Source organism: Scyliorhinus canicula, chromosome 4 (assembly GCF_902713615.1).
Source record: "Scyliorhinus canicula chromosome 4, sScyCan1.1, whole genome shotgun sequence".
Taxonomy (NCBI): Eukaryota; Metazoa; Chordata; class Chondrichthyes; order Carcharhiniformes; family Scyliorhinidae; genus Scyliorhinus; species Scyliorhinus canicula.
The window spans coordinates 31008336-31020940 of NC_052149.1; positions in this window are offsets into that span (position 1 = coordinate 31008336).

Here is a 12605-nt window from a genome sequence, read left to right on the forward strand (position 1 = left end):
TTCCCCTCTCTGTTAGACCTATCAAAATGCATTACCTCACATTTGTCTGGATTAAACTCCATTTGCCATTTCTCTGCCTACGTCTCCAGCCTATCGATGTCCTGCTGTATCTTCTGACAATCCTCAACACTATATGCCACTCCACCAACCTTGGTGTAATCTGCGAACTTACTTATCAGACCGGCTACATTTTCCTCCAAATCATTTATGTACACTACAAACAGAGGCCCAAGCACAGATCCCTGTGGAACACCACTAGTCACAATCTTCCATTCAGGAAAACCTTCCACAGCTACCCTTTGCCTTCTGTGACCGAGCCAATTCTGTATCCACCTTACCACCTCACCACTGATCCCGTGTGACTTCACTTTTTGTACCAGTCTGCCATGAGGCACCTTGTCAAAGGCTTTACTGAAGTGCATGCAAACAACATCCACCGCCCTCCCTGCATCAATCATCTTCGTTATCTCCTCAAAAAACCCGATCAAGTTAGTGAGGCACGACCTCCCCTTCACAAAACCATGCTGTCTATCACTAATTAGTCCATTAATTTCCAAATGGATATAAAACCTGTTCCTGAGAATTCTCTCCAATAATTTACCTACTACCATCGTGAGACTCACTAGCCAGTAGTTTCCTGGATTATCCCTGCTACCTTTCTTGCACAGTGGTACCATATTAGCTATTCTCCAGTCCTCTGGGATCTCACCTGGAGGCAATGAGGATAGAAAAATGTCAGTCAAGGCCCCAGCAATTTCTACCCTTGCTTCGTTCAGTATTCTGGGGTAAATTACATCTGGCCCAGGAGAATTATCTACCTTAATATCTTTTAAAAGACCCAATACCTCCTCCTTTTTGATGTCAACATGACCCAGACTGTCCACACACCCTACCCAAGAATTATCTTCCACAAAGTCCTTTTCTTTGGTGAACACTGATGCAAAGTACTCATTTAGTACCTCACCCATTTCCTCTGGCTCAACACATAGATTCCCACCACTGTCCTTAAGGGTCCAATCCTTTCCCTGGCCACCCTCTTGCTTTTTACATATGAATAAAAAGCTTTGGGAATCACCCTAATCCTACTTGCCAAGGACTTTACATGACCCCCCCTAGCCCTCCTAATTTCCTGCTTAAGTACCTTCCTACTGTCTTAATACTTCTCAAGGGTTTCAACTGTCCCCACCCTTCTGCATCTAAAGCCTTTGGTAAGTATGACAAACTGTTAAGCTGCAGACAGCAATATTTTCCCAGATGTTTTCCTCTTAATTAATTTTCTTACCAAAAGAGAGCACATGCATATAATTTGTAAAGTTTTTTCACATGGTATGTAGAGGGAGATAGACTGAAAGAGAATTATCAGAATGTTTTTATGTGTTGGTAACTCAGCATTATTTGGAGGTTTCTATAATTTGATGAGTGAGGTAAGATTGTAAGGGAGATGCGAAGGGGCTTGTTTACCTGCAGCACAATTTTACAGCCTTTTATGGGATTGTAGCATGTGTTCCCATTACAATCAGGGCCTGAATAATGGGACCTGACTCATATGGGATGCCAGAAAGGGGATCTGATCACATGCCAAGTCTCAGGCTCGTTCATACAATTAGTTGTCCGATTGCCATATTTCCTTCAGATGCTTCACTCGCATGGTTCTGCCCAAGAATGGGGTATTGAGCCCTTTCATCCATGCTGTGCCTGGGCCATTGTTTACAGGGCAGGTATGCCATTAATCTAAATGGTGACTTCTCAGACCCAGGTCAATGTGCTGTGATGTGCATTGAGCACAAGGAACAAGGCCTTGCTGCCATGATGTTGGAACTTCAGAATTGGAGATGACCAGATGGGTAACGCTTCTTGCCTCAAAGCACCTGAGTAAAAATCAATCAGATATAATTAATATCAATCTGTCACAGTCCATTGATGAATCTCAGAGTTAGAGACTGGAGTCACAGTGCTCCGTGCCATGTCTGATTTATTCTCCTCCCTATTCTTCTAGCCTTTAATCCTTTTCACAATCAGATCAATCAAAGATTCATCTAGGTGTCAAATAAATGAAACACCAAAGTATTAAATGTTTTGGAATGGACTACATTCCAATATCTACTGTGGGAAATCCTTCATTCTTATCCTTAAAGTTTTCCAACTTTGTCCCTTAGTCACAGTTTACATTAAACAACCAGCTTCTGTTTACATTATTCATGCCTCTCAGCGTTTTAAAGACCTGTATCATATTAGGGGCAGCACGGTAGCATTGTGGATAGCACAATCTCTTCACAGCTCCAGGGTCCCAGGTTCGATTCCGGCTTGGGTCACTGTCTGTGTGGAGTTTGCACATCCTCCCCGTGTGTGCGTGGGTTTCCTCCGGGTGCTCCGGTTTCCTCCCACCGTCCAAAGATGTGCAGGTTAGGTGGATTGGCCATGATAAATTACCCTTAGTGACCAAAATTACCCTTAGTGACCAAAATTGCCCTTAGTGTTGGGTGGGGTTACTGGGTTATGGGGATAGGGTGGAGGTGTTGACCTTAGATAGGGTGCTCTTTCCAGGAGCCGGTACAGACTCGATGGGCCGAATGGCCTCCTTCTGCACTGTAAATTCTATAATTCTATAATGTCCCTTCTCAATCTTCCTTTCTGCAATATAAGGCGTATAAAACACTGACAAGCTGTCGTGAAATTGTTTTTCAGTTTCTCTCCACTGCGTCAATGCTAGTTTGAAGATAACGAAGAAAGGAATAGAGGATGTAATTAGATAGGCACCTTATCATTGTTTTCGGGGCATCCCAAAGCACTGTGGAACCACCAAAGTATTGTTTTAAGTTAGGTGAAAAGTAGAAAATGTTCCCACGTAGCTTATCCGCATAAGCACATTTTCAGTGCCAGTGGTTAGTTGAGTAATTCAGTGGCAAGACAGATGCAATTATTCTGGTTCAAAACTTCAACAACTAGAAATGAACCAAATGACCTTTGTTAATGCGTCTGGTTTACTGCATTTCTGCTCGAGGTAAGAAAAAAAATTACAAGCCCAATTAAGTTGACAAAGAAACCATTCTTCTGGAAAACCAAATTAAAGGTTTAGTCACAGATTTTCTTCTTAAACAATTGGGCCTGTTAAAAGAGTCAATACGGATTTGAAAAGCCTGGGCATAAATGACAAAAAAAAGGTCAGCAGCATATTCTAAGTAATCAGCTCTATTTGGAAGACTGTCAAATTCATTTCATTGACTGGTAAATTGGTAGTTGAATGGAGGAGGTACAATATCAACCGCAATCAAGAACATCTTCAGGGTGGAATTGTGCTGCTGAAATGGGGGCAGCAACGAGCCCTTGTTTCTCGTAAATTGATATGAAATTCCGATATAGATCCTTCCATTGTCTCGGTGTCATCTAAGTTAATTTGATGCGGGCGGCAACATGCTATCTTCTTTGTATCTGTGGTCTTTGAATAGTGATTAATGCAGTCATCCTGAAAACAGATAGACAATAATTCTTATAATCCAATTTTAATTTCTTCAGATTACTTGTCTACCTCTTTTTAAAAAAATGGATGTCCCTTTTGACCTGACGAGGGTGAGAAAAAGAGAAAATTCAAAGTTTGCCAGGAGCCGACAACAGCCCATAAAATCTAGGTGTATGACAATCCCAAATCTGCAATGTTCACAGTTCTGAAAATGTATAGGAAAGCACCTAATCAACCTCAAGGGAGTTTATTAGTTCTGTGTGTGAGAGCTGATATATGCCCTAGTTGTATATTAAAGATTATTAGTAGCACAATTTGAATGGTGACTAATACTTGACCCTGCTGCAAAATGTGGGAATAAATGGAAGGATTTAATGATGGTATTAGATGAAGATTTAGGTGGAGGCTCATGTGGGAAAAGGTTGGGCCGAATGGCTTGATTCTGGGTTGTAAATTCTATCTGCTGGTGGTGGTGTGCTACAGTTCACTCAGGGAGTCCAGGAATCTCTTTCAGTCATACCGCTTGCCATTGGCGTATTTGCAGGTTGACACTCAACCTGTTGGCAGTGTTATGAATGCAACTTCCTTGGCCAACAAGTCCTGGGGCGGGATGTGAACCTGGAGCTTCTGGCTCAGAGACAGCCACACTACTCACTATGCCACAAGACCTCCTAAATTCTATGTCATGTAAGGTTTTCTTCCTGTGCAAAGGCTAGAGATGTAGCGATTGCTCTTCATGGAGCTGAAAGAGGTAAGGGGCGATTTAATAGAGGTGTTCCAAATGATTAGAGATTTTGATAGAGGGTAGACAGTGAGAAACTATCCCCACAATCAGAGGACACAAATTAAGTAAGATCATAAGAAATAGGAACAAGAGTAGGCCGTTTGGCCCCTCGAGCCTGCTCTGTCATTCAATAGGATTGTGGCTGATCCGACATTCCTGATATCCACTTTCCTGTCCTTGCCCCATAAACATTGATTCTCTTACTGATCAAGAATCTTTCTATCTTAACCTTAAATATACACAGGACTCTGCCCCACAGCTCTCTGTGGCAAGGTGTTCCAAAGACTCACAACCCGCTGAGGGAAGAAATTCCTCCTCATCTCAGTCTTAAATTGGTGCCCCTTTATCCCGAGACTGAGTTGTTATGATGGATCTGAAAACTGCTTGAAGGAATGTAAAAGAAGATTCGATTATAACTTTAAAAAAATGCATAATTGCTGGAAAGGAACGTTTTGTTTTGCAGGTGTCTGAAAAAGAGCAAGAACAGGAGTTTTTCAAAAGCTCTTTAAAAGAACCCATACAGGCACAATGGGTGTAATGCTGAGCAGTCCACATTTATGGTCCATCTATACTTGCCCTGAAATGGTGGTGGCCTTTCCCCTTGAACTGCGGACGTCCTGGAGCTAATGGTGCTCCAGTCATGTCATTGGACAGGAATTCCAGGCTTTCGACTCAGAAGTGATGATTTTTCTGTCCGGGTCAGAATAGGAAGGAGTCCTGCAGGTCTACGATATTCAGCGTCAATTCGTCAGACGACATTGTAAGATTGATGCATCTGGTACCCTATCTACTGCACTGGTAACCTTTAAAGCTGCACGATGCACCACACACCCATCACTCATCCTTCAGTAGTCCCTGGCAGCCATCCAGCAACTTCAACTCAGCCTCGTACACATTCCAATGATACCAGCCTCATACCCAGCTCAACCTGCTGCCATACTTCTCCAGTTATTCAGCTATGGCAGGGACAGAATCCTACACACTGCAATGCATTCCGTCACATTCTTCCTCTCTCTTGCAGAACAAGGTGTGTCATGACCACTGGGAGCAGAACTGAAGCAGTGGGGGACAAGGACACCTACATCCTGACTCCTACAGAGAAGGTAGTTCTCATCACCAAGGGGCTGTTTGCAACAACATCCTGGCACCTGACATCATTGAAAACGTTGATACTGATGATATGTTCCTAGCTAAATCACCTTCTCTACTCCTACCTTACCCATATCCTGCTCTTTGCCATGATGCGCAGTCTATAGATGGTGTGACCATGGACCTATAAATTTCCACCCTACCCCCTCTTCCCTCCCCTCAACCTCCCCTTTTCTAATTTTCTGCTTTGAGACAGCCAGGAGTTACTGCCTTCCCTGTATTGTATTGAAAATTGCGTTGTATATTTTGAACACTTAAGGCTACTGTACATACATATACCAGCAGAGGGAGTCTAGAAGAGAATAAAGGAAATCCATGTTTTAGCAGCACATGCAGCAGTTTTGTTCCTTACTGAATATGGCTGAACCTTACTGTTTCTTCCCAAGTACTTTACATACTCATTCACTGCAGCTCCAAAAAGAGGTGAGAGGACAACAGTACAACACGGATTAAAGAGGCCACTTGATTTGCCATTTGAAGCCACTGGCTCAGATTCTGGCACTGCACATGCCTTAAAGGCTGGTACACAGAATTGGGATCTACACCAAATGAGTCACTGGACATGAGTGGATTGGAACCAGAGCAGGGAAATGGACAGTTCATGTGCAAGCTCACTGTAGGGCAGATGCAGATGTGTTTTGTTACAAGGAACTCAGATGAGGATTTCAAAGAGGCAGCATACAGGAGAAAGTTGATAAGGAGGCACACCAAGGCACTGGGTGTGTTGTCTGCTCTGCCTAACAAGGGAATGGAGGAGTTGGTCTTGAACTTGCAAAGGGTATTGTGCGGAGCTTACTCTCTATAGAGCATCTGTTACATCTCCCTGTTGTTCTGCAGGCCCAGTAACACTGCTCCTGTTGCCCCTATCTGTTGCAATCTTTATAGATCACTACATTTTAATTATCATTTAAACTATAAATCATCCTCAGCCCTCGAGTGTAAATTATGTTACAATTATATAGAAGGTTGGTTCGGCCACATTTGGAATACTGAGTCCAATTCTGGTCACCACACTACCAGAAGGCTTTGGAGAGAGTACAGAAAAGATTTACCAGGGTGTTGCCTGGTATGGAGGGTATTAGCCTTGAGGAGAGATTGAATAAACTGGGATTCTTCTCTCTCGAAAGGCAACGGCTGAGGGGCGATCTAATATAAAATTATGAGGGGTAATAGATGGGGTGAACAGTTGGTGGCTTTTTCCCAGGGCGGAAATGACAATTACAAGGGGGCACAAGTTCAAGGTGAGGGGGTAACTGTTCAGCGGAGATGTGCATGGTAAGTTTTTTTACACAGAGGGTGGTGGTGGCCTGGAATGCACTACCAAATGAGATGGTTGAGGCAGATACGTTAACGACCTTTAAGACTTATCTAGATAGACACATGAACAGACGGGCTATAGAAGGTTCCAGGTGGTCGGTCTAGATAGGACACGTGGTCGGCGCAAGCTTGGAGGGCCAAAGGGCCTGTTTCTGTGCTGTATTGTTCTTTGTTCGCTCTGTGAGAGTGCAATAACACTGCCTGGAAAACCTGGGGACACCCACCTTCAGAAACACGTCAAAGACATTGGTCTAAGCCAACCTGCAAGTTGAGTGCGTTAAATATTGTTGGTAATGGGAGGGAGAGATTCTTGTTGCTGCTGGTGAGTGACAAGTGGGTACATTCAGCAGATCCAAATGGCCAAAGTTTGGCATCAAGATCTGGTTGACATCAACATGAGCTTGGCAAATCCGCGTGAGTGTCCTTTCCAATGTGGTGGACCATGTGGGAAAAAGTAGAAGTGACCCTAAATGATGTGCACCCGAATTGGAAGGTTCCAGGCTTGTTCTTCAGTGCTGGTTCCAGCTGCGGTGCAGTGTTGAACTGTTCAGCCTAAATTCTTACAGCTTTTCCTTTGTACGTTGACCCCACTTGGGTGGGTCCCAGGCGCAGTGCTATGTGTGGGGGAGACGGGTTGGGAGCCATTTTACTCCAGCGGTGGTCAGGCAGCTTTTCCAGCTGCATGGATATGAGTCACTTAAATAATCACAGGCCTCGTGCACATTAGGTGACCTGCTTGTGATCCCTGAAAACATGACAGGAACAACACCAGAGGACATCAATGATTAGGCCAGGGTTGCTGTGTGACACCCTCAGATTTTCAAGGCCATAGTGCATAATACATTATTATTCCACTCCACTGATTATGATAAATGATTTATTTTTATTACTGAGAGAACCAGATGACAGCCAAGGCACAAAGTGCAAGGCACAGTCAAGGTTGAAAGAGCTTAAATAAATTAAGAAATAGTGCTTTGATGACAACAAAATCGGACTTTGAAAGTATAATGGTTGAATCTCGCGTAAGTAATATGAATAATATTAAATTTTGATTTGACTACTTTTACTTGAACACTTATTAATCAAAACCATTGGTTATCAACATCTCTTGACCCTTTTTCAACACAGATAGATGGTTACCATTTCATAATTGATAGAACAAAAGTTGGCTGCATCTTACAATATGATTTTTGTTCTTGCCTTATGCTCATTTTCGTTTTCTTTTATCGGGTCCATCTATCTCTTTCTAGTGCCGCAGTCCTTCATTTTCTACATTAATTGGGCAATAGCCTGGATGATAGCTGCCAGTTTGTGAGAGCTGTTCAATATTCAATTATGACAATTTTCATATCACTTTGGAAGAAACATATCACACAATTCAATCAAAAGGATCATTTTCTCCCCCAAATTACTGGCAATTAAATAATTTTGGGGATTGCCAAATAGCAACGGATAATGGAATCAGCTAATTCATGGACGATACCTGGTGCGACAAAATGGAATAATTTTGGTTTAATGATTAGACATGGTACTGGCTTCTTTTAAGGTTGATGAAACCACTTTCACCCCTGATTTACAGGGTTCTAGGTTCAAGCTTCTTTCCAGGAATTGAGCACATAGTCCAGGCAGATAATTAAGTGCAGCGTTGAGGGAGAATTGGACTATACAAGGTGCTTCTCTTGCAGGTGAAATATTAAAACAAGATGGATGTAAAGACTGACAGCACTATTTAAAGAATAACAGGAGGGTTTTCCCTGTGTCAAGATTAAAGAAGATTAATTTGTCATTAACTCATTGGTGTTATGAGGCCTTGGCTGGGATTCTCCCCTACCCAGCGTGGCGGGGGGTCCCGGCGTACTGGAGTGGCGTGAACCACTCCGGCGTCGGGCCGCCCCAAAGGTTCGGAAGTCTCCGCACCTTTAGGGGCCAATCCCTAACACTGAGGGGCCAGGCCCGCGCCGGAGTGGTTGGCGCTCCGCCGGCTGGCGGGAATGGCCTTTGGCGCCACGCCAGCCGGGACCGAAGGGACTTCGCCAGCTGGCGGAAGTCCGCGCATGCGCCGGAGCATCAGTGGCTGCTGACGTCATCCCCGCGCAAGCGCAGGGGAGGGGGTCACTTTCGCCTCCGCCATCGTGAAGACCATGGTGAAGGTGGAAGGAAAAGAGTACCCCCACGGCACAGGCCCGCCCGCCGATCGGTGGGCCCCAATCGCGGGCCAGGCCACTGTGGGGGCACCCCCCGGGGCCAGATCGCCCCGCGCCGCCTGGTCCGACTGGTATGGTCGGTGGTTTGATCCACGCCGGTGGGAACAGCATGACAGCGGCGGGACTTCGACCCATCGCGGGCCGGAGAATCACCGGGGGGGGCCCTGCCGACCGGCGTGGCGCGATTCCCGCCCCCGCTGAACCTCCGGTGCCAGAGACTTCGGGACACGGCGGGGGCAGGATTGACGCCGGCCCCCGGCAATTCTCCGACCCGGCAGGGGGGTCGGAGAATCCCGCCCCTTGTTGTGAACAAATAGGTTGTCACGTTTATCTGAAAAATAACAGTGACCTCAATTCAATCAGCGTTGATTAGTTAATTTGGCTAGGTGGCTAAAGTGTAGTACAGAATGATACCAATGGTGTAGGTTGAACCCTGCTGTTGTGGTTCATAGAGACCTGCCTGCCTAGCCTCAGGTTTAATGTGGAGTGGTGCCCCTCCAGCTCTACAACCAATTGGCACTCTCTAATAAATTATCTATGTGACTGCATGATTTTAGGGTACCGTTTAACGTGCAATACAAATGAAAGATAGAATCATAGAATCAATCCCTACAGTGCAGAAAGAGGCCATTTGGTCCATCGAGTCTGCACCAACCCTCTGAAAGAGCACCCTAAGATCAGGCCCCCACCCTATCCCCGTAACCCCACCTAACCTTTTGGACACTAATTTAGCATGGCCAACCCACCTAACCTGCACATCTTTGGATTGTAAGAGGAAACTGGAGCACCCGGAAGAACCCCACACAGACACAGAGAGAATGTTCAAACTCCACATGGACAGTCATCCTGGGCCGGAATTGAACCTGAGGGCCTGGTGCTGTGAGGCAGCAGTGCTAACCACTGTGCCACCATGCCGCCCTAAGATATTTAATTCTTGAACATCACTGAGAAAAGAGACATGCTGCCAAAGCTTTTAATATTGCACTCATCAGGACACACACAAGGATGAAAAATTTCAAAGGGAGCAACAATTTATACTGCACAAAATGGGTAATGATTGGGTGGCAATCTGCTCTGATTGGTTGGAATATTGCCATCTGTAATGCACCTGGAGCCATTGTCCCCCATGTTTCTGTTTAATCCATGTATCTTTTTCCTGCAGAGGACAAGTCCCTCCATATGAATACATGTAGCCTTTAGAAAGAATAAATAAGCCATGGTTGTGCACCCAACTGATGTGGGCTGGATAAAGGGGAACAGGCGGAGTGCATTGAGACTTTTGGAAGGTATTTGATCAGTTGCCACATCAAAGGTTATTGCGGAAAATAAAAAGGTTTTGGTGTAGAGGTTGACATATTGGCATGGATTGACGATTGGCTAGCTAACAGAAAACAGTGAGTAGCCATAAATGGGTCCTTTTCTGGTTGAAATGATGTGAAGAGTGCTGTGGCACAGGGATCAGTGTTGGGGCCTCAACCTTTTACAATTTATACAAGATACTTGGGTAAAGGACAGATGGTATGGTTGCTAAATTTGCTGATGACATAAAAATAGGTCGGACAGTGAGATGTGACGAGGACGTAAGGAGGCTACAAAGGGTCATAGAATGTTTAAGTAAGTGAATAAAGATCTGGCAAATGGAACATAAAGTTGGAAATTGTCCATTTTGACAGGAAGAATAAAAAATAAACATATTATCTAGATGGTGGGAGATCGCAGAACTCTGGGAGATCGCAGAACTCTGGGATTGAGAATGATCTGGTGTCCTAGTGCATGAAGTACAAAAAGGCTAATACGCAGGTACAGCAAATAATTAGAAAAGCTTCCTTCAATCACCTTCCTCAGCAGGTTCTCATGCTTGGGACATGGGCTAATCCAACTTTGTTGCCTTTTTTTTGATGATGCTCACTAACAACCTATTCTCCTCCACTACCCGGAGAACCCCTTGTGTTCTCTCCAACTGACCCACCCCATACTTCTGCAGAACCACATTTCACAATTTTCCAGACTTTGGGGAACCACCTTTCTCAAGATCCTCGTTTCAGATCTGTACATCAAGACACTCCAAAGCACAGCCGTTTGTAACTCTTTTCTTAAGATCTCTACCCATTCCTATGCTGAGAAATTCTTTGTGTTTGGGGATTGCATTCTTTGCCATTGATATTCCAGCCCTGATTCCTTCATGGCAATAAACACCTTCCAACATAAGACATCCCACCTATTTGAATTGTGATATCTATTGCTCATATGTGATAGACAGTTCTATATAATTAGAGTTGTGTTGGTTCCGGTTGGATCTGAGCCCCATTTTGAAATTATTTATTGATCTGTCTGGTTCAAATTGGACAGTCTGCCTTAAAATCATTGAGTGAGTTCAGGCAGCTTTCTTACTTAATGAGACATGGAGAACAACTGCTCAGTCAACCTATTACCTACGTCCTAGTTTTGTACAACATATATTTGCCAAGATGTGATCAGGAGCTAAGCTTACAAGTTGCAGAAATACATATTTTTTGCAATTATTACTCACATGCCCGTTACTATTTCCTAAACTTGTGTGGCTGTTAAATTCTGAGTCAGTGCAATGTTATTTTTCTGCTGCCAAGCAGATTTACATAATTGTCTGTTGAATTGAAAACAAAAAGTGGTAATCGAACATATATTGAACAAACTCTATCTATGTGGACCCTGAGGGCAAAGAGGATGATGTGAGATCATACAGTAAAGTTAGAAGCTCGGTTAGCCTGAACGGTTCTCCATTCCTTTCTTGGGCACAATCTGAATTTTCATCAATACCTGAGCTAATTAAACACGCTGGGACAGAGTTAGAGTTAGAGTTAGTGGTGATCTCTAATTGTATTCCGAACTGTGGTATCCATCAATATCTGGATTAAAGAAAGTAAAGAAACCAAAAATGCTGCACCTGAGATTTTTCTTGGTACAGCTCTTTAGAACAACATAGGGATGATTTTCCTGGAGCCCCACAGCCTAATTGAAATCTGGGTCTTCATCTGCAAACTCCTCTATGGCTTAACCTTCCCTAACTTGGCAACTTCCTTTCGCTTTACCTCACTTCATACATCACTGATCTTTCACTTTTTCCTTTTATTCATAGCCACTTTCCTCCGGCCTAACATTGGTGATACCTTCCCATGTCTCAAAGTTATTCGATGAAACTCCCTGCCTATCTCTGTCTTTAAAGTCCTTCTTAAAATCAATCTCTTTGGTCTCTCCCAACTCTATCACAATGATTATTCCCTTTATTCATTGATTGTTATTTCTAAACGGTGACGCTTCAGAATTTTGAAGATCGTCACTCTTATTATTGAGTTGTCTTGGAAGACATAAGTGTACTCCTCTACTATGAGATCTGGCTGGAGGCAAAGATCTTTCCTTAAAAGTACTTTTATTAACCTAAGTACAGAGAATTACAGAAAGTCAAGACATAAAAATACTGCTTCTCTCTAAGGTTTTTCTCAATCATCTCCCTCTAAGTGACATTTTATGACATAGTTCCTTGTGTACATGCTCAATAGCCATTATTTGTGTAGTGTTAGACCCTTTACTCCACAGTCACCAGTTTTGATTCAATCTTTTTTTTAAATTTAGAGTGCCCAGTTATTTCTTTTCCAATTAAGGGGAAATTTAGTCTGGCCAATCCACCTAACCTGCACATCTTTGGGAGAATGTGCAA